The following is a 23,497-nucleotide window of genomic DNA, read 5'->3' as shown; positions in this document are numbered from 1 at the left end:
AAGTACTAAAGGTACATATAACTTAGCTTAGAATACTCTGAGTTCTACTGAACCAGCTGTTGTAGCTCCTAGGGCTTAGCACACCCTAAACTACAACTCTAGCAAGGGATCAGTAGGCAAACATATAGTGTAGGTAAGTGCACCACTTACACCTCACTAGAAAAGCATGTCTACCCAGGGAGATTCTACTGAGACTCCCCTGGTCAGTGTTGACCCTCCACAGGTCACTTCAAGATATGCAGCTCTCAGTTTCCAGGAGATGAGACAAATCTGTGTCTCCAGAAAACTGAAGCAGGGGTCTAACCCCACCATTCCCTTTCTGATAGGTCTCTTAGAGACATATGATGCCAGAAAGCTTTCTCAGTTACATGAGAACATGCCAGCCTTAGAGGGAACCTCTGGGGATCCAGATCTCCCCAACATTGCTACTGCAGTTGAGGAGGAGGATCAAGAGGAACTCTCTGGGGATGAGGTAGACAAAGGTCTTGAGGTAGTCAGAAGGCTAACCAGGGCCAACTTAGACTTACTTGGGCTAGGATCTGGGGGACCCCCAGTACTAACCCGAAGTGGGCCTAACCTTGGAGTTAGGAGAGATAGATCTCTTTCTAGGGACTCCAATAGATCTCTGCACTCTAATGCCTCTTCTCAGGGGAGAAGGAATCCTCCACAGAGGAGATTTACTTCCCCTCAGAGAAGGGAGCATGAAGCTAGGATGAGACAAGCTGAACTGAGGATTGAAAGGGAAGAAATTGCCCTGGCCAAAGAGAAGCTTGCCCTGGCAAGAGAGCAGCAGATGAGTGGGTTAGCTCCCACTGGTGGCAGCAATCTCCCAAGAGATAGAGAGAAGGGTTTAGATACTAAACACCTGACTAAAATAGTGCCCCCCTTTAAGCAAGGGGATGATATCCAGAAATGGATGGCTGCTCTGGAGAGGGCCTGCACTGTGCAGGGCATTCCCCAGAGTCAGTGGGCAGCTATACTGTGGCTCTCCTTTGATGGTAAAGGTAGAGATAAGCTCCTCACTACAAGAGTAGAGGATGCTAACAATTACCAGGTCCTGAAGAATACACTGGTTGATGGGTTTGGTTTAACCACTGAGCAGTACAGGTTGCTGTTCAGAGACACCCAGAAAACTCAGTCTCAGGACTGGTCTGATTTTGTGGATTGTGCCACTAAGGCTTTGGAGGGCTGGTTGCTGGGTAGCAAGGTTACAGATTACACAGGATTGTATAATCTAATGATGAGAGAACAAAATTTTAAACAATTGTCAGAACCAGTTGTTGCACCAGCACCTTGTTGATTCAGATCTGACCTCTCCCCAAGAATTGGGAAAGAAGGCAGACAAATGGGTCAGGACAAGGATCAAGCAGAACCAGAACCAGAACCAGGGTGGTCAGAAGAAAGCAGACCAGAAGGGTAATGTTAAGAATGAGCAAAATGACCAGAAGTCTTCACCAGGTCCCCAACAAACCAAAGAGGGTGGGGGTCAGGCTTCCCAGAAGAAGAAGACTCAAGAAGGCCAGTCAAAAAGGTGGTGCCAGTACTGCAAAAGTAAATCTCACTGGTTTAGTGAGTGCACCAAAAGAGGAGGACAAACTCCTGCCACTACAGCTCCTAAAGCAACTGCACCCCCTAGTACAGTCAGTAGTGGTAGTGTACCTCCCAAGGCATTAGTTGGGTTAACCTTGGGTACTGAGGGGTCTGACAACTTAGTTGGCACACTCACTCAGGCTGTCCTTGTCTGTACAGGGGATATGGATATGTCCCCTGAAATAAGTCCCAATACTTTGGGCAAATACAGGCAGACACCTTTAATAAATGGCAAAATGGCTCAGGCCTATAGGGACACTTGTGCCAGTGTCACCATGGTGACACCTAACTTTGTGGACCCTGGACAGATCATGCCAGGTACTGATTTCCTGGTGACCAATGCCAGCAATGTCACTACTAGCCATAGTGTGGCAATTGTGGCTTTCTCCTGGGGTGGAGTGAAGGGACAAAAGAAAGTTGTAGTCAGTTCAGACCTCCCAGTTGATTGTTTGTTGGGCAATGATTTGGAGTCATCACAGTGGTCAGAAGTGGAGCAGAGGACTCACATGGAAATGTTAGGCTTGCCAGCACATGTGCTTGCTGTGACTAGGTCACAGGCCAGAAAATGCCCCACTGAACAGGTGCTGGATCCTGAAATGATGGACCAGACACCTTCCAAGAAGAAGAGCAGTAAGGGTAAGGCTTTGCCTTCCCCCTTGCCCCAGGTTGAGGATCAAGTCTCTGAGGAGGCTGATCTGGAAGAGCTGAGGGAAACTGAGCCTAAAGAGCTTGAACTTGATCAAGTTGAGTTTCTGGGCTCAGGGGGACCCTCCAGAGCAGACCTGGGGAAGGAACAGTTGAGCTGCCCTTCCCTTGAACCCCTCAGACAGCAGGCTGCTGCTGAGGCTGCAGGGAATGCCACCGGTGCCCACAGGGTATACTGGGAAGATGGACTCCTGTACTCTGAGTCAAGAGACCCCAAGCCTGGTGCAACCAGGAGGCTGGTCATCCCCTTGTCTCTGAGAGGTTTCCTTCTCACCTTGGCCCATGAGATTCCCCTTGCAGGTCACTTAGGTCAGACAAAGACTTGGGACAGGCTTGTCTCACACTTTCACTGGCCCCATATGAATGAGAATACCAAGGAGTTTTGTCGCTCCTGTGTCACTTGCCAAGCCAGTGGTAAGTCAGGTGGCACAACAAAGGCCCCCCTCATACCACTACCTGTGGTGGGGGTTCCCTTTGAAAGAGTGGGGATTGACATTGTTGGTCCAATGGAACCCCAGACAGCATCAGGGCACAAGTTTATACTGGTGGTGGTGGACCATGCCACCAGGTACCCTGAAGCTATTCCCCTTAGGACCACTACAGCCCCTGTAGTGGCAAGAGCCCTAGTTGGAGTGTTCTCCAGAGTGGGTTTCCCTAAGGAGGTCGTTTCTGACAGAGGTACAAACTTCATGTCAGGATATCTGACTGCCATGTGGAAAGAGTGTGGTGTGAACTACAAGTTCACCACACCCTATCATCCACAATGCAATGGGCTTGTTGAGAGATTCAACAGGACCCTGAAAGGGATGATTCATGGACTACCTGAACCTCTTAGGAGAAGATGGGATGTCCTGATCCCCTGCCTCTTGTTTGCTTACAGAGAGGTCCCACAGAAGGGGGTTGGCTACAGCCCTTTTGAGCTTCTGTATGGGCATCCTGTAAGAGGACCCCTGTGTTTGGTGAAGGAAGGATGGGAGAGACCTCTCAAAAAGCCTGCAACCAACATAGTGGACTATGTACTTGGTCTCCGCTCCAGGATGGCTGAGTACATGGAAAAGGCATCCAAAAACCTTGAGGCCAGCCAAGAACTTCAAAAAGCTTGGCATGACCAAAAGGCTGTTCTGACTGTGTACCAGCCAGGACAGAAGGTGTGGGTGCTGGAGCCAGTGGCCCCAGCAGCTCTGAAAGACAAGTGGTCTGGGCCCCACACCATCATTGAGCAAAAGGGAGAGGTTACCTACTTGGTGGACCTTGGAACTCCCAGGAGCCCTCTCAGAGTGCTCCATGTTAACAGGCTCAAGGCATATGTTGACAGGAAGGACATGAGCTTGCTCATGGCCACAGATGAGGGACAGGAGGAAGAGAGTGACCCTCTCCCAGACCTGCTCACTCAGAATCCTGATGATGGGTCAGTTGATGGTGTTGTCTTTTGTGGCAGCCTCACTGAACATCAGCAACAGGATTGCAGGCAAGTTCTGCAATCCTTCAGACATATGTTCTCTCTGACACCCAGCCAAACTGATTGGTGCACCCATGATGTTGACACTGGAGACAGTCTGCCTGTCAAGAGTAAAATCTACAGACAGCCTGATCATGTCAGAGACTGCATCAAAACTGAAGTGCAGAAAATGTTGGAACTGGGAGTCATTGAGCCCTCAGATAGCCCTTGGGCTAGCCCAGTAGTTCTAGTGCCAAAGCCTCACACCCAGGGTGGTAAGAGAGAGATGAGGTTTTGCGTAGACTACAGAGGCCTCAATGCAGTCACTAAGACTGATGCCCACCCAATACCAAGAGCAGATGAGCTTATAGATAGATTGGCTTCTGCCAACTTCTTAAGCACATTTGATTTGACAGCTGGGTATTGGCAAATCAGGTTAGCTGAGGAAGCCAAACCCAAGACAGCATTTTCTACCCCTGGAGGGCATTATCAATTTGTGGTAATGCCCTTTGGACTGAAAAATGCACCTGCCACCTTCCAAAGGTTGGTGAATCAAGTCCTCACTGGGCTGGATGACTTCTGTGCAGCATATCTGGACGATATTGCTGTCTTTAGCTCCACCTGGGAGGATCACCTGGTCCACCTGAGGAAAGTGTTAGAGGCTCTGCAAAAGGCAGGCCTCACTATCAAGGCCACCAAGTGCCAGATAGGGCAGACACAGGTTGTATACCTGGGCCACCTTGTAGGTGGAGGCCAGGTTCAGCCACTGGAGAGTAAGATACAGGCCATCAAGGACTGGGCTCCTCCAATCACCCAGACTCAGGTTCGAGCTTTCTTGGGCCTGACTGGGTACTATAGGAAGTTTGTCAGAAATTATGGGTCCATAGTGACCCCCCTTAATGACCTGACAAGCAAAAAGATGCCAAAGAAAGTTCAGTGGACAGCAAGCTGTCAGAAAGCATTCAATGACCTAAAACAGGCCATGTGCACAGCACCTATCCTCAAGAGTCCAGATTACTCCAAGCCATTCATTGTCCAAACAGATGCTTCTGAGTTGGGTGTGGGAGCTGTTCTGTCTCAACTGAATTTTGATGGTAATGATCAGCCTATTGCTTTCATTAGTAGAAGGTTGACACCCAGAGAGAAAAATTGGTCAGCTATTGAGAGGGAGGCCTTTGCTGTGGTCTGGGCCCTGAAGAAGCTGAGGGCCTACTTGTTTGGCACTCACTTCACCATTCAGACAGACCATAAGCCCCTCTTGTGGCTAAATCAGATGAAGGGTGAAAACCCCAAACTGCTTAGGTGGTCCATTTCCCTACAGGGGATGGATTTTACAGTGGAGCATAGACCTGGGACTGATCACAGCAATGCTGATGGGCTCTCCAGGTATTTCCACTTAGAGCAAGAAGACTCACCTGGTCAAGGTTAGTTTATTGTCCCAAAGTTTGGGGGGGGGGTCATGTAGGAGAGTAGGGTCTGCAATCCTATGATCACCCAGATTTTTTGCTTTTTGCTGCACTGGTTTACGACTTTCCCTGGCTGTGGGCCTGCTAATCAGACCCACAGCCTAGCTGTTCTCTCTATCCAAATTGTACTTAGGTACTGAATTGGCACTGGGCCCTCTCCAAGTCCCTGTACCCAGGGCTGAGGTGCACCCAGAAGTCTCCCAGGGGCTGAAGCATGTATTATGCCACCCCTGGGCTGACTAACTAAACTGACACAACTGGCTGCACGACAGCTGGGGCAAGGTGGTGTACTCACCCTTTGCTTTAGATATAGTATACCTATATCTAACCCTAAAATGGACACACAGATCTCCTTTCAGTCACTCCTATGGCAGGCCTTAACAATCCTGAAGGCAGAGTGCTTGGAATCGTGTGAGATGGTGCTCTGGCATGAGCTGAGCCTGTCTGCGGCTTTCGGGACCCATCCCTTAGCCGTTTCCATGATATCGCATACCATATACTCTTAAGTGCATTATAATCCTCGCGGTTATATGCCAACTCTGGTATCGCTTTATCAAAACATGTCGAGTAAGGTGTCATACGAATTGGAATACTAACCCCTCGCCAATTCTGGCGACGGGGTTAGCATTCCACCCTTCTAGAGGGACACGACATGCATGTAACCTATAACCCGGTTAAAAGTCAGACAGAGCCTTAGCATCCACAAAATGGATGCTGCCACCGAGACACAAGTCTGCCCTCCTGCTGCTGGGAGTCCTCCCAGAGCAGGAGATAAGGACAAAGGGTTTCCTGCCAGGGGCGGTGCCAGCACCGTCCCAGACAGGGTTTTGTGTATTGTAGGTAGGCAGGGCTTTAGAGGAAGGTGACTGCAAGTGGCACCCCGGTGCTCACTGTGCATAGGCCGGCTGAAACCAGTTCCAGGGGCACTCCAGCCCCTGGCCTGGGGAAAGCCCGCCAAGGAAGTGGGTGTAACCACCCCCCTCCTGGTCCCACCCATAGGGCAGGACCTAGTCGCGTGCCAGCCCCCTTTTCCCAGATAAAGGTAGAGACTGGCCCCCTTCCAAATCAGATCATCTTTGTATCCTGAAACTACTTTCCACGAAAGGAACTCAAGACTTCTTCCTAAGATTTCTCCCTTGTGACTAAGGAGTAGTCACCCTACATCCGCAGGCACCATCTAAGAACACTGCGGTCTGCTGCACGTCCTTCCTCCGGAATCCGACTGCCCAGCTCGACGAGAACCGGCTTCCCTGGCACCTCTGACCTCTACCTACATCATCAGTCACGCTGAGATTCGTGGGTGTGACGAGACCTCGAGGGACCGGCCATCTTCAAGACTGCACGACTTCTGAACAGCAAGCCCGCCGAGTGAATTCCTGGTGAGTGCTTTGGGGTCCGAGAAGCCCCCACCCTGAGCAGCTCCAGCACCGAAGAGCAGCCCCCCAGCATCTCCACGATCTGCGTGGGGCCCTTCTGCTTTTTACTGCTCACCGCGTTGTTTGGCTACTAGCCCGCTGGCTTGTGGCCTTCCTGACGACGCCCGACAACATTTCTGCTGCTGGTCTGGTTGCTCCAGACTGGCCCTTGCTTCCCTCCATCGGAGAAGTATCCTGGACCCTCCTGGTCCGCCCAAGACGCCATTTTAGGTCCACCGCGTGGGCCTTGCATTTGCCAAGACTTGTTGCCCAATCCTGGGTCCAGCGACGTCGACAGCAAGAACCTTCGTGGGACAGCTCGCACCTCCATCCTGGTCGCCGACAAACGCCTCCTGGTCCGAGAGACTGCAGAGCCCAGCAGCGCCCACTCACCTGACTGCGGTGACTTCGCCCGGTGCCATCCTGGTGCCCACTTAATCACTGGCTAGTGATTCAAGAACTTGGTCCCCTCTGCTTTCAGGTTTTCTTCTTCCTTGATCCAGGCTTGGATCCATCGAACTTTCCTTCACTGGTCGCCTGCCAGCAACTTCCTTCTTCCAGGCTCCTGGTCCGGCAACGAGATCCCCGACGTCTTTTCAGACCTATGCAGCTGCAGCCCCTGGGCTAGGTAACTTCGGCACTTCGGTGTCCCAGCATAGCCTCACTATCCAAGGGTCAGGATCCACTGTCGTTTTCTCCCTACCAGGTCGGGTTCGCCCGTAAACACTAACTTTGCCTTTACTAGCTTCCATAGACTTTGTCCCGCATCCCGCGTGAGAGTGCACACTCTGCACCCGAGTCCCCTAGGTCTCCTAGAAGTAATCTAACGATTCCCTAGTCAAGTCCTAGCGATTCCAAAGCCTATTAGTACTGTACTTACCTGCTAGTAATTTCGCATTCCACTTTTAGAATATATGGTTTTTCGTGCCCCTCGGGCATTTGTGTATAACGTGCTAACTTAAGTATTTTCATAAGAGTTTTGTTGTGTGCTTAGCACCCTGTCCTCATAAAGAGTACAGGGTTGTTGTGATTCTAATAAATACATTGTTTATTTTCATAACACTTGTGTGGTGTCCTTTCACTGGGTGTTCAAGGGGTAATGTGATGGTAAAACAGCTGGCTTAACACGCCCTCTAGAGTCTTAGCCTTAGACTGCTCGTATCCATGCTACTAGGATAGCTGGTCTATAAGGTTGACTTACAACCAATCATCAATAAGGGTTGTTTGGACTGATATATAGTGATCACTAGAATAGTGAGCACTGCACATCAGGCCAACTTCTCACAGGGGTAACGTCTATAAGCGTCACCTCCTTCTGTTGGGCCTGACTGTCGCCAAACGGGATTTGGCAAGGGCGTGGAAGAGTGACCGCGCCCCCCCACTTAGCGCGTGGAGGGCGGGACTAGATTTTCTTATGGGATTGGAATTGCCAGTGTTTGAGGCTAGGGGCTGCCCCCGCAAACATTACAAGATCTGGAAGCAGTGGGCAGAATACAGAGACTTGCCATTGGAACCTCCCGTTGACCTGGAGGATGGACTGCCTACCAGCAGTGACCTCAGGGCCTAGGTGGCTCCAGGACGCCTATTGTGCTTTACACCGTATGCTGCAGCTGATAGTGATCACGTGCACCGGGTTAGGATGGGATAAGGGGTGGGTAGTCGGGGGGTTTTTGGGGTTGTTGGTGGGGGGCGGGAGCGTGGGTGGAGGGATAGTTGAATGTCTAGGCTGTTCATGCATTCTATTATGTGTTTCCACTGGCAGTGTCCTCCTGGTTATGGAGTACTGTACGTATGATTTGCCTGAAAACCTTAACCACTTGGCTGCTAAGGGTGGTCGATGAGCTTCATTGACTTTCCATTGAAATCAATGGAAAGTCCATGACGAGTTACCCTTGTCATTAGCGCTGAAGGGGTTAATAAACACAGTTGTGAAAAAAAAAAAAACTACCTGATTGTTGTAATACGCATTGCATTAGTTTGCAGAACGAACTACCTGATTGTTGCATTACGCGATGCATTATTTCTGCATAACGAACTTCCTGATGGTTGTATTACGCATTGCATTCGTTTTCATCACGAAGAGCAGTATTACCTAGTAGCAGAATAAACTGCATGTATTACCTAGTAGCAGAACTCCTTATGTAGTATCCACCAGGGAACTTACGTTGTCTCTGGAGCTTTTCCAGGTCCCTTCACAAGAAGAGTTCAATATAATCACAGCTGGCATCTCCTCAGGCTCTCCCCTGGACCCGCTTCCACATAAGATGTGGAAAGTCTTTGATACTAAGCTTTTTCTGTATCTTTCCCAAATGTGCTGCCAGTCCCTAACTAAGGGTACAGTACCTAACTGCTGGAAAAAGGCAGTTGTTTCTCCCTTATTAAAGAAAGCTACGCTGGATCCTCTTTTGCCCCTCTAACTATAGACCCATCTCCCTATTACCCTATCCAATTAAGATTTTAGAAAGAGTAGTGAATACATCTCTTTCAAAATTCGCAGAAGAAAACAATATTTTGGATGAAGTACAATTTGGGTTTCGGCCGGGACATGGCACCGAAACTGCTTTGGTGACCGTCCTGGATGGCCTAAGAATGCGGGCCGACAGTGGCCAAACAGCCATTTTAGTGCTATTGGACATGTCAGCCACATTCGATACGGTCAACCATAAGATCTTGATCAGGAGACTTGAGGAGATTGGTATTGTGGGCAAGGCACTGGGCTGGCTGCAGTCCTATCTTTTAAACAGACAGCAGGCATTGACCTTGAAGCCATTTCTCTCTCAGAATAGCCCCGTAAGACACGAAGCTCCGTAGGGCTCGGCGATCAGTCCAATAATTTTTAATCTTTACCTGTGCCCACTTATTTCCCTTATAAAACCTTTGGCATTGATGTTATAAACTATACAGACGACACCCAACTTGTCTTCTCTTTCGAGGGCAACAATGCAGTTCCTCTGGAGAAATTCCATAACAGCAGGTTGGCTCAGAGATAATTCATTACAATTTAATGGTGATAAGACGGAAGTACTTTGCTGTGCAGCAAGTAAAGTCCCTCACCCCCTAACAGCAGATTTCTGGCCAGTCTCTGCTAATAATCCTCCGCTGCCTGTTAAGACAGCTCGTAATCTAGGAGTACTATTAGACAATAATCTACAATTGGACTCTCAAGTAAATAAAACAGTGAGCACTTGTCTGTCTCTGCTCCGAGCTCTTCGAAAAATACTCCCTTTTCTAACTGCTTCAGCCAGACCTCAAGTGGTAAGGAGCACTATTATGAGCAGATTAGAATACTGCAAAACCCCTATTCCTAGGAGCAAAAAGCCTCCCTGTTAAAAAAATTGCAAAGGATACAGAATATTGCAGCTAAGCTTGCGTTAAACAGACAACGTAGAGCCTCAGACTCGCTTGCCCTAAAAAATCTTCACTGGTTGCCCATTGCGCAGAGAATCCAGTTTAATGCACTCTGTATTGTTTATAGGCCAGTACATAAAATGGGGCCTAAGCTTTTACAAAGGAAATTCCTATGGTATTCTCTAGCTAGAAGCCTGCATTCCTCCTCAGACAGCCTGATATACATTCCACATGTTAACAAAGTTCGAATGGGTGGCAGATCATTTAATTTTGTAGCTTCCTGACTCTGGAATACATTGCCAACTGAGCTTAGATAATTTAACACTCTGTCACACTTCAGGAAGGAATTGAAAACTAGACTCTTTCCCAGAGATTAATCTCCAGCCCTGTTTTTTAAACTCAGTTACACAGAGTGTTTTTTTGTAATCTCAGCGCCAGGATACTCGTTGGGTGGCAGCCGCGCTATAAAAGTGTCCCTTACATTACATTGCTAAGTGCCTGATTCTAGCATTACGAACTGCATAGCCTTGCATTAGGACTGCTTAGGATCACCTAGAATTGCTCATTAATACCGCCAGAACTTACAAGAGCTGGCTGACCAAATAACTGGCCAGGAGGTATATTACAAATACGCATATGTTGGATTTTTATTGTGTGGTCTCATCGTATATCTTTTTATATAAACTTATACTTGTTTTTATATAAAACTCGTGTGGAGTCCTTGTGTGGTGTCACCATTGGTTCACTGGGAGCGTGATTGCAACTACTTTACACATTTGCCTTGAAGATAAGCCTGGATGCTCATGCCAAGCTACCACAGGTGTGAGCAGGGGTTATCTGAGAAGGTGTCCTTCCTTTCCCTGACGTGGAAGCGAGGGACCCTACTTGGCCTAAAGTACCTACCTCAGCCAACTAGGGGGAAACATCCTTTACAACGAAACTTTTACAACAAAGTGCTATTACAACGCAGGTTTTACAACGAAAACCATTACAACGCATTGCACTGGGGGGCGCTCTAGGATAGGGAATAGATTTAATTTACTATCCAACACCTTCCCTACTATCCACGGGGACTGGAGTTGGAATAGTAAATTAAACTATTCACTATCCAGCACCCCAAAACGCTATGCGTTGTAACAGCATGCGTTGTAAAAACTGCGTTGTAACAGCATGCGTGGTAAAAGCATGCGTTGTAGTGTCATACATCCCCAACTAGGGACTCTCGGTTCTAACAATAAGCTGGACAGCTAGTTCGCAATTCCATTCACTGGTCCACTACAGGCCTAATCTACCTTGCAGTTTGCATTCACTCAGGCATGTAACTTAAGGTTCTGATGATGATCCTGCAAATCAATGTATGGGATTGAAATGTCATCGACTCCTTGACACCTTAACACAATCATACTTATCATTTCAATGTGCAATGGTGTCTCTCTTCATTTATGCTTGTCAAATTGATGAATCGACAGGAAACCTATTGTCCTACCTTCCCCTGCTTGAGCTTGGCTCAGCAGCAGGAGGGCCGAATTGTGTCTGTGGTCGGCAACACCCATAGCTTGCGGTCAGACTCTGGAAGACTGGTACCAGGAGCTCGAAGAGCTTCCCGGAGGAGCCCCACAGTGCATGGAATTATACCTCCAACACTGTTTACGATGTTGGGATATGATTCCAACATGTTTGATACCAAACATGACAGCTTTCATTTCAGCCAGTTTAGTTAGCCATCCCGTAATGACGCATGGCCACTCTATATACCGTAATGGCTGATGCACTTACAACGCCTGGAGAATGGACTCTGGCATTTGTAGGGGTGTTCTGCCCATGCCGGGGTACCCTCCTACTTATATCCCAGCACCATGCCTTCAGGATTGAAAGGCCTGCCTTAGGGGTGACTTATAGTTTTTAAGTGTAGTCACCTCAGATATAAGAAAAACGTATATCTGTCGTAAGTGGTGCTAGCTTTCACAGGCTGCAATGGCAGGCTGGTAGTCACAATTTGAGTAGTCTTGAATGGGTGGCATAATACATGCTACAGCCCATGGGGGACCCCTGGTGTACCTATGCCCTGGGTACCTAGTACCATATGCTAGGGACTTACAAGCGTACATCAGTACCCACTCTGGGGGTACCTAAGTACTCACTATGGTCCAAATTATGGGGGAAGCACAGAGACTGGGGTCCTTATTGGCAGGATCCCAGTCAGACTAGTCAGAAAAGAGAATGACACCAGCATAAAGTGGGGGTAACCATGAAACATTTAAAATGCGCTAACTGAAAATACGAGTAGGCCAAAATCCTCACTCTTGTCAAACTAAATATTCACATTTCATAGAGCACAACAAAAACATTGCATTTTCGACTCTTTAGTGTTAATTAAGATGCAGAATTATTAACTGTGGAATTTGCGCCCACACTTGAACACAGTCAACTGACTATGTTCAAGTTTTTTACCACCTAAAACTCCCTCCCCTCGATGCAAGTCAAAGAGGAAAATAAAGACCTAAGATTATATAAAAATCTCTCTCATATTTACAAATGCTGGCATGTATGCTAGTACGAGAAGAGAAAGAGTGGTTGGTGCATGCTGGAGTTTCAACAGGGGTTTTTGTTCCAGGGCAATGTCTTGTTTCTAAACACAAATGTTCTAAATAAGGGGAGGAAACACAGGGTCATGCAATGCTTTAGCCATCTGTCTACATATGGACAATGGCAGACAGCTAGAGGAAAGGGCAGCCAACAAAGACTATGCCAAAAGGTGCCTATCCTCGTTAATGTGGGAAGAATGTTTCTGGCTGGCCAGATTTAGATTGGGTTATCAGGGACCTATGGTTCCAAGATTGGGAAACAATTTAAGATCAGCAAGATTTATTTTATGATGTGCAAGGCAAGCTGAGGAGGGGCAGGTGGCTGGTACTTTTCTTTCATGGCCACTGCCCTATTTAATATCTCCTTTGGGGCAATGCCGAAAAAGGAAGAAAGCTAGAACAGGCTGCATCACCGTTGTGAGAGACGTTTTTCTTTTAATGCACTAGAAACTAACCTTACGCTAACAAGCTGTGTTTACACTGTCCTTCATTCATTTTCCAGCTATCATCGTAACACACCACATGACGACTACTGTTGTTTCTCTGCTCTAAATAAAGAATTGCAAGCTTTACACTAATAAAGTGAGAATGTTCCCTGAGACTTCACCCACACTGTTTCTAATCAGGGGCATACCAACTGTCCCATGCTATCGCTGTACAATGTATCTACTAGCATGCTTAAAGAAACTGGGAGAACAAAACCCAATTCAATACCACTGTGAGAGAATTCTCAAATGTAGTAAAATGTTCCTCCTTGCTTGTTCTTCATTGGTGAACACTGAGAACAGTGCCTCTATGTAGAACTGCATGAAAGTCATTGTCCGTAGTCCTATAAAGGACGTATGTTCCACTGTACCCCAGAACTCCTATTCCCAAACTTTAGAAGGCAAATCTATGCCTGGTTTTATATAGAACTTTACTACGTTCTTGTACTTATGAATTGTATTGCTTTGCTTCTAAACCCTTAGAGTGCGTATTTCCTGTATATTGTCAATTAATTTCTATTATAAACTTACAAAACTTTAACTTGTGTCTGTAATTCTTATTGAGAATCTTTCAGTCCTGAATATTGAACTTGTTCTAAATGCGCTAGAAGCTCATCCATTGGGATGTACCAAAGTCTGTACTGGGACTTCAAAGCTCCTTGTCCTACCCTTTGGAGTGCTAATGACATGATTGTTTTTTTAAATAAATCTTTTTATTAAGCAGTTGTTCAGATTCACAACAATTCCGTTCAAATGAAAAACAAGCACAGTAGGCCACTCGCACGATGCTTTTACATTTTTCAACGCAACAATGGTTGGCTTTGGCCAACTAGCATGCACAGTATGTAAGGTGACATTCCCAGTAATACATTTGAGAAGGAGCAACACTTTACCTTCCCTCCAGTATCTCCTGACACCTTCTTTATGTCTCCCTGCATTGTTCCCCAAATCTTGTCGAATTCACCCTGACATGATTATTTAACGTGAGGTTGCACGCTGAACCCGTCCATTAATCTTGGCTAGTGGTAGTGTCAATAAGTGATTTTATTGCACAGGAAAATACTGTTATACAGTACGCCTCAATTGAGGATCTATGATATTGTTTCAAGGTAGCGGGCAGGTGTGGAGTAGTCAAGTAAGCATTCTTCGTGATCCGTGACAAATTTGTAGAAATACATTCTAATTTGAGACAATCATGTGTTGTGTGAGATACTACAACACTGGTACTACATACCTCCTGAACAATTCTCATGTATGTAACCCATACTGTAATTACAAAATGCATGCAATGCAAAACCACACAGAAAAGCGCCACTAAAGCCAATAATAGTTGAAATACATTTATTGAATTCAAAACAAGTAGTTGTATAAGCAATAGGTTGCGCGCAGGAAAGAGGGAAGGTTTAAGGGAAGTGGTAGTGCTGGGTAGTGAAAGGATAAATCATGGTGATACAGATGAGTACAATTGGATTCTTTCAAACATTACTGGTAATCAAAACCAGTATCGGAATACCTGTCCGAAGTAAAACACTTATTTACATGTAATCTGTAAATTACTCTTGCACCAAATGCAATTTCTAGTGTACGGTAGGTGGGACACGAGTACAGGTCTTCTGAAATGGAGGGCGTCGACGTTTCGACCCAACTGATGCATGGAGGGAAGTTTGGGCCTCAGCTGCGAGTCTTCATCAGGACGGGATAGGGCAAACTAGGGGTAAAAATGTTAATTAGAGGAGGCGCTGTGTGTGGGGTCAGAATGTAGTGAAAGATCTAAAGGACACTGACCTATTCCTGATGCCAAGCCTGGCTACTCAGGTGTGATGTCAAATTGCCGAAAAGCATGGCTCAATATCGCCAAACTCCATGAAAAAGTGGGGTGTTCAAGGGTTCCAGCCCCATTCGGAATAAATCGTAGTCGGAATGTGACTTGATCACTCCTCTGTAAATTAAAAGTGGATGAAATGTCAGCCGGATGGCTGGCAAGAAGGTGCAATATATACAAGTGTCATGGGAGAGTCAAGGGTGACTCTTGTCCTGAATTTAACAAGACCGAAGTGTAGCTCTAAAATAAGGAAAGCCGCCGTTCTAGACGAGTACAGTTCATACATGCCTTGTCGGCGGTTGGGTGGCCATCCTTTGTATACAGTACACGCTTTCCTATCTCACACAACACAAGATTGTCTCAAATTTGAATTTACTTCTACAAATTAGTCAAGGACTATCTTTGAATTCTCGTTTTGTACCCAGGTCCGGTTTGACTTATTGGGTTACCCCATTATCTATAATGATTCTTCGTGATCCTTCAGATTTTGCTTTACTCAGAATGCAGTTTGAGGGTTTGATGACAATTTGGCTAACAAGCTGCGCTGTTTCGAGTTCACAATTTTAATTATTCACAATTTTCCATCAGTAGCATCACTTTGCACTCCCAAAGCACAGGTGGTACTTCATGAAAACTTAAGCTATTGTTAACAGTATCGCCTGGGTAATTTGTATTGCGTTCAGGGCCTTAAGTGAGCCGGGTCTCAATGGGTCGGAGCTCAGGCAGTTTTTTAATGGGGCCTCGAAACGGGTCTCTATCGGGCACTGTTTTGAGCCCTGGCCAGGCGGTCCGTTTTTCTTCCGGAGTCACTGCAGTCTGGAAAAAAAGTGCCAGGGCGCAAAACATCCCGATAGAGACCCGTTTCGAGACAGCAAGCACATCCATGTGCGCTGCCCACACTGCTCACTTCTCACTAGTGGAGAAGTTACAACATGAGCGTCATGCCAGGTGAGCGTTGTAGGGGAAGGGAATTCCTTTAGAGAGCATTTTCTTTCTGGATTTCCTTTCTCTTTCTGAAATGCAAATGCAGCAACATTGTGGTAGGGTCACCAGGGCTTTAATTGGAAGCTTTTTCAATATTATATGTAATAAATCCATAGTTGCAGCTTATTTATCTTAGGCAACTAATAACCATTGACAAAGCCAATAGTCCTTAATTGTTGTAGGTATGATGTTACTTGTATCACATATCTGGATGCAATGACAGAAACAGCAAAATACAAGTCGGGCGGCACACTATACTAAACACAGATTTTTAGCGTGTGTTTTAAAGCCTCGCCCCTAATTTCACTTGCCACGCCCCTTTGAGAAACCCACACAATATTTTCATCCCACTTAAAGCCCTGATTGCGTTTATGTGGTTCTTACTATCCCTGATGATTCACCGTTTTACTTAGAGCGGTTTAAATGAACACCAGCTACATTACAAAAGGTCGCATTCATGTTTTAGATACGGGAGATTAACGCGATTTGTCCAGAACCACGCAATGTTAAACCGACTCCAAGACTCGAACCTTATTCCCATGTTCCTAAATTGGCAAGTTTTAGTTAATACAGTGTGATGAAAGCGTCACTCGTCTGTCAAACAAGAACTCGCGTGGCCGCCATCTTAGACAAGGATACGACCAAGACAAATCAGTCACGCAAACACGGTGATCTCAGAAGGAATCCTCCCGTCTGAAAATGTCTGGCGCTTCATAATATCACTACCTTGAGCCTTTTTCTGTTTCTTCTATCACGTGGGCCCAACACACCCTTAGCGCCTCTTTCTGCAAACGGATTGGCTCCTCAGGGACGCGCTGTGATTTCCGATTGGTCTGTTCTGCAGTACTCTTCTACGCATCAAGAGGTTGCACGCCCTAAACTGCACAAGTTGCGCAGCTCGATCTGTTGTTAAACGTTCTCGTGCCACACCCACCATCTCGCGCGCTCACGGGCTACGCTTTACAGAGGTTGTAGTAGAAAGGCGGGGCGAATTCCACAGCCGCCGATTGGTTGACCTTTCACAGCTGGCGGGACAGCCATTGGCAGGTTGTGGTACTCCTAGATTATCATTGGTGGTTCTCCGTGCATTCTTTCGTGGGCAAGGCGTGGATTGGCTGAGGTAGGGTCTCTGCACGCGGAAACGGCGGCGGGTGAAGGGGCCTGAGTCACCGTCTGAGGGAGGCGGCCGCTGGTAAGTGTACCTTTTGGGGTAGTAGGAAGCGCGTTGGTTAATGGGAGGTCTCCGGGGTGCCACAGGCCATTCGTTGCATGTAGGAAGCCAGTTGTGACCTGAGGGGGCGCTAAGGTGTGGAGTGTGCGGCCTTTAGGATAGGTGTGCGTGCGTAAGTGGGCGTGTGGCCTAAAGAGAGGGGTGTGTGCGACTAGTCCTGTGTTGCCTACAAAAAAGGAGCGCAAACTGGCAGTGGTAGGTGTGGCAGATAGCGTTAACCTGTTCGCTGTGGTAAAAGAACACGGGGATAGTGTCAGTGAGAGAGGTAGGAGATGTTGTACCATATGACAATGATTCTAAAAAGCACATATACGCTTCAGTCTTACATCTGCAGAATGCTGCTGCTTAAAGTAATGAGTGCTAAAGATAAAGCATTCTTGAAATCTACAGCAACTGGATGTGGTAATCAGTCCTATACTGACACATGCTTACAATTTCTACTGTGGTTGGATTAAATTGGTTCGTTAAGTAACAGTACTTCTGTTGTCAGCACTCCGTTTAAGATGTTAAGATACATTGAAAATCCATCCTGTAAACTATGCCCAAATTATAAATGTAAGTAGGCCAGATAGTTCTTTGCAGCATTGGGCATAGATGCTCTACGAAATTTGCTACTTGAAGCCCTCGTTGTTGCCCTGCTGTTTAAGGATGGATTGCTGGCCTTACCGGAGCAGCCAGCCCTCGGAGGCTGCCTAATGTGCTTGGAGACTCCGGAACCACCTTAGCAGTTCTGGGGCTCGAGGAGGCAATGGGGTAGTCTCAAAGCAGACATGGCACTTGTGGCCCGGCCATGACCTGAAGAGTCTACGAAGTCCGACATCAGTAGCAAGGGAAGCCTAGAAGCTACTGTGCTCAACCCACAATACAGTCAAATACCGTGTGATGACTGAATTTCCGCCAATAAGTGGTGACATTGAGTTCTGGTTCTTAAGAATGAGTATGGCTTTATGATGAGTGATTTATGTTACTTATACGTTATTTAGTTTTTTTTTATGAGTTTTGATTTGCCTAACTGATAATAAAATGCAGCCAGTTACCTCCAGAAAGGGTATTCATGAACAGAGGCCTAAATGTCCACCAACAAACCTTATTGGTGTGGGAGCTGCCAGGCCCTCACTATTATAACAAACATTGGCAAAAGCAAAAACAGTTTTTTTGCCCTCAAAAAGTACACACTACCACAGTAGTTACTGACACTGAAGAAAACTAATTTGTGTTCCGATATGTTTCTTATAAAAGAGCAGAATGCTGTCACTCACAGTGAAGTAAGTTGATAGAGACAGCATTTTAATAAATACAAAAGGTCATGGTCTATGCCAGACCAAATTAGGGGCCCAATTATTAAATAAAGTCAAAAGTGCACCCATGGTATATGTTCTTGCATGAAGTTCAGCCATTCAGCTTTCGTGAATTCCCACGAATTTACAGAATTAGGACAAGCAGTGGTACTCCTTGAAAATATTTGTGAACTGCGTTTTACCGTGAGCAAATATGCATGTGTAGATTTGCTCAGTTTTCACTTTCCCTCCAACCACTTTTTTCCCCAACTCTGGAAGAAGATTTATGTCTGCCATTGTCAGTGTGGAAATGATAAGAGGATTGTGCCCATTTCAGTGGAAAATGTGCTGTCTGCAAATGACAGAGCACTACCACATCATGCTTTAGTAATACATTTATTAAAGGTGAGCTTTTAAACATGAACTAAGATGTATTCCTGCCCCCGGAAGTAAGAGGCAAGTCAGGGGTTATGTGTACCTTATATGTGACCTAGATTCTTATTATACACGGAGTAAACATTGTCTATTACAAAAAAAGTGTACAACAGAAATGCTGAACTCGCATATTTGAAGGTGCTCTCGTATGTGATGATGAAGAAAACGGTAGCTCCATAAAATATTTGCGTATGTTCACACAAGTTGAGACCAGTTTATGGGTCAGTTACATTACTGTTAGGTCAAGTAGATTATTCAATTTACTATACCTGCAGGTCCAGGGGTGTATAATTTAATAAAATATCTACTTGTCCATGAGGCAGGTTGCTTCATAAATCTACTTGTCCTATAACAAAATCCACTTGTCCCTTTGTAGTGCAGTGAAAAATTATGGCCGCAGTCTCATTATTTACTCATAGCTCTGATATAGCCTCTCTGATTATGCCAGGTCTCATACCATAGTAGGGTTCAAATACTTACAATTCCCTTATGTTGCCACGTTTCCGTAGCTCTACATACTGGGGCTGATAAGCAATAGTTCCAGGGTTAGAATGCCCATATGAGTCATTGCAAACGTACTAGCTTGTATGTTTTAAGGGTTTTCAACAACGCTTCTCTAATCTTTTGCCATACTGAGAAATGTTGGAAATTTACTCATGAGAATTGCAGACGTAAATCATCTCCAGAGTTGGGGGAAAAAGTGGCTGGAGGGAAAGTGAACTTGGAAACACTCATATTTTCGCATGAGCAAATCTACACATGCACGTTTGCTCATGGTAAAATGCAGATCACATATATTTTTTAGGAGTACTATTTCTTGTCCTACTACTGTAAATTCTTGGGAATTCTCGAAAGCTGTATAGCTTCACTTAATGCAAGGACATATACCATGGGTGCACTTTTGAGACTTTCTTTAATAATTGGGCCCTAATTTGGTCTGGCGTTGACCATGACTTTTTGCGTTTATTAAAATTCCCTCTCCCTTGTGAGTGACAGCATTCTGCTCTTTCACAAGGAGCATATCGGGATCCAAAATAGTTTTGTTCAGTGCCAGCAACTACTGTGGCAGTGTGTGCTTTTTAAGACCAAAAACAATTTTTGCTTTTGCCAATGTTTGTTATAATGGTGAGGGCCTGGCAGCTCCCACACCAATAAGGTTTTACAAAAACCATGCCAAAACAAGTCACACATTGAAAAAACTAAAAAGCTGACCACCAATTTCAGACCTACTGGCTTTGCCAATGCTTGGTTATTTTTGTTTCCCATAATCTTACTATTTACACTGATTTTCCATTATGAATATTTTTGGGAAATACTAGCATGCATCAACACATTACTAAATGATGCTGCAAAGAAATGGTACCTGAAAATTTACAGTTGTTTAGCAAAATGTTTTTTTCCTGCTTTCATTTTTTTAATCAACATTTTATTTTGAAAGCAAAGAATCACCAGTCTTGCTATCAAGCTTCTGCAAATATTTGCATCAAATCAGAGAGCAGTCTGGGAGTATTATGCATAGCCTCCTAGTGCCCTCCCATTCGGTCAGGCACTAAACCCTCTAATAAATACATTGAATCTAGAGCCTGGAAAAGTATAGTAGGGGAGGATTTAGACAACCTTCTTATAACTACCGACTCCCCATCGCCCTACAGTAGCTCTCCCTAGCGAGGGTACTGGGGCTGCGAGCTGCTGAGGAGATAGGAGAAAGCACGAACCTTTGCGCACTGCTTATAGCCTTTTAAAAAATTAATTTGGAGCGCTTTTAAGTGTTTTATGAATTTTATCGCATTTATATTCTGGGGGCTGTTTTAGAAAGGGGAATTGAATTGGCAGGCACACTGACACTCTATACACCCTTACCTCTGATATTTTGAGCCTCAACCCGCTTTGTTTGATATTTCACTCGGCGGAGGGCGCCATCTTGGGTGAGGAAGGCGAGGTCAGCGCTCAAGTCGGGCCGGCCTCCCACCCTCCTCCTCCCTATATCATGTGTCATCCAACCAAACGGCGCAGCGGGCTGGCGCAGCGGGTGCGCCGAAGTCGAGCCAAAGTCAAGCCCGTCTGCGCCCGTCCGCGGCCGGACGGGGCGCGGGGCCACAACCCCTGGTCAAATACGGAAATACTCCTCAACTGAGTTATTGTCACTTAGACCCTCTACTAGCATGGGATCCGTCCTCCCTGCTTATGTTTTGAAACGTGCTGCCACCTATGGTATCCTGAGACCAGAGTTTACCATCGCTAAAACTCCACTGCCTAGCCTCCCCGATTGTTTTCCACCCCCTTCTAACCCTAAAACTATCCTCAAATGCTCATACCTCAACACCAGGTCCATGGTTAAGCACCATTTGGACATTTTTCTTTTTCTTCAAACTGAGCAGCCTGATATTTTATTCCTTACTGAGACTTGGCTGAATGCTGACTCCCTACCCGATATTTTGGCAGCGGTCCCTTCAGATTATTACATTCTGCATGTGGATAGACCCGCTGACAAAAGGGGCGGGGGGGTCGCCGCGATCAAACGCAAGTCTCATAATGTCTCCCTTCTACCATCTTTGAACCTTATATGTTCAGATAACCTGATCATCAAACTGGATAACAATTGCGGCACTCTACTTATGATCCTCATTTACCGCCCCCCTCAAAATATGCCCAGTTTTGCGGCTGCTTTAGCAGAACAGCTTGCCCCCTTAATAATTTCACATAAAAAAAATAGTGCTGCTAGGTGATCTTAATCTTTGGTTGGACTCGGCGGAGTTAGGTACCCAGGCAGCTGCACTGAAAGATGTCCTTCTAGATATGAACCTCACTCAGCAGATCCACCTCCCTACTCATATAAAAGGTCATAGCCTTGACCAAATTTGGTCTCAGAACATCCCTCTGGCCATTAACTCCATCTTGCCTTGTATCTGGTCGGATCACTTCATGATCAAATTCACCTTGACCTTTGAAAATAACAGGAAACCTCCTACTCAGACAGGAGGCAAAACTAGAATCTGGAAGAATGTTGATACCTCGGCTTTTATTGGCACTTTAAGATCTTCTTGTCCTCTTTTAGATCAGGACACTGAAGAAATGGAAGCAGCATTTTCGAGGTGGCTACTTCAGGCAGCCGATGTCTATGCTCCTTGCACCAACTTTTCCCGCTCTCGCCCCAATGACGCTCATAGGTGGTTTACACCTCTTTTGAAAAGTCTTAAACTTGGAGTTCGTCAGATGGAGCGCAAGTGGCGAACAGACTATTTAGAAATAGACAGAGTTAACTATTGCAAAACACGAAAGGATTACCAAAAACTGCTTCAGGAACATAAAACTGACTACTTCTCTAAAAAGATCCTTAATGCTCACAACAAATCCAAAGAGTTGTTTAACATCGTTGAGAACTTGAGTGCTAGTGATAGAACGTCTCTCCCGGTAGCTCCTACTCAGGAGCTGTGTAACTCGCTAAATTCTTTTTTTTCGGATAAAATCAGTGCTATCAAACAAAGCATCCCTATTACTCAGTCCCCGCTTTTACTAACTGACAATTTTCACAACACTGCGACCTTGAGTTCGCTTCCCCCTGTTGACAGCACCACGCTGCTCAAACTCCTCGCCAAAGTTACATCAGGTTCTCCTGACGACATCTGCCCCCCTTTTATCCTGAAAGAAGTGGGAGCCAGTATTCCGGAGGGTATACTCTCTTTACTGAATGGCACGCTCTCTCAGGGTAAAGTCCCTGAAAATTTTAAAAAAGCCCTTCTTATTCCATTGTTAAAAAAAGTAGGTGCTAATCCGCAGGACCTGCAAAATTATAGGCCCATATCCCTGCTGCCTTACTGTGCCAAACTTTTGGAGGCTCATGTCTGTAACAGCATCTCCAAGTTTTTGGAAGAATCAGAGTATTTTGCACCGAATCAGGCTGGTTTCCGCCCATGTCATTCCACCGAGGCGGTCATCCTCTCGGTGCAGAATACTCTGAGACGGAATGCGGATGAGGGAATACATCAGGCTCTGGTGCTGCTGGACCTCTCAGCCGCTTTCGACACGGTCGACTATAACATCTTGGTCGACCGTGTCGAGCAGGCAGGTCTCAGGGGCATGGCATTGAGCTGGATCCGCTCATTTATTACTGGGCGCACTCAGGCTGTCAGACTAGGACCTTTCACTGCCCCCACCATTTCTTCTACTTGTGGAGTCCCGCAGGGCTCTTCGTTATCACCCCTGCTTTTTAATTTATATCTACGCCCCCTTTTGCACTCCCTTAGGAGGGCCAAAGTAACGATATTCAACTATGCAGACGATCTGCAGTTGATTTTCCCTCTAAACACCAAGGATGCTGTGGTTGAATTTCAAAACACTATGTCCCACATTTTAAAATGGATGAGCTGCAGTCATCTGAAGCTTAACCCTGGCAAGACCGAATTGGTCTTGCCGGGACTGAGCGCCCTCAGCTGGAACCCCAGCTTCTGGCCTTCCTGTATGGGAACTCCTCCATCTAAGTCATGTTCGGTCAAGAGTCTGGGAATACATATCAGCGAAGACCTCTCCCTTAAAAAACAAGTCGGAGCAGTTGTCTCAGCTAGTTTCTTCCAGCTGAAGAAAATCAAGAAAATTGCCAGCTTCTTCTCCTCGGCCGCTCTCACTCAGATAGTCATCTCCCTGGTTCTGTCCAGACTTGACTTCTCCAACAGTCTTTACCTTGGCATTCAAGCTGGAGAGCTCAAACGCCTTCAGCTG

At 46.1% G+C, this 23,497-nt stretch overlaps 1 protein-coding gene across 6 annotated transcripts in view; it reads left to right on the top strand.

Annotated features, from left to right (window-relative positions):
- Positions 1-16,761: 16,761 nt before the first annotated feature.
- MTMR4 (myotubularin related protein 4) overlaps positions 16,762-23,497 on the top strand; it is an 856,656-nt gene continuing 849,920 nt past the window's right edge. For 2 of the 6 annotated variants that reach the window (XM_078679497.1, XM_078679496.1), the window contains exon 1: positions 16,939-17,030. The gene's annotated coding sequence lies outside the window, so the exon portion shown is untranslated. Of the gene's footprint in view, positions 17,031-17,233; positions 17,335-23,497 lie in introns of those variants that run through there. The other 4 variants (XM_078679492.1, XM_078679491.1, XM_078679498.1 and 1 more) reach the window with 4 other exon arrangements.

This window comes from Lissotriton helveticus, chromosome 3_1 (genome assembly GCF_964261635.1).
Source record: "Lissotriton helveticus chromosome 3_1, aLisHel1.1, whole genome shotgun sequence".
NCBI lineage: Eukaryota > Metazoa > Chordata > Amphibia > Caudata > Salamandridae > Lissotriton > Lissotriton helveticus.
Note: the sequence above shows the minus strand (reverse complement) of the source record. Positions and strands in the feature narration are given on the sequence as shown.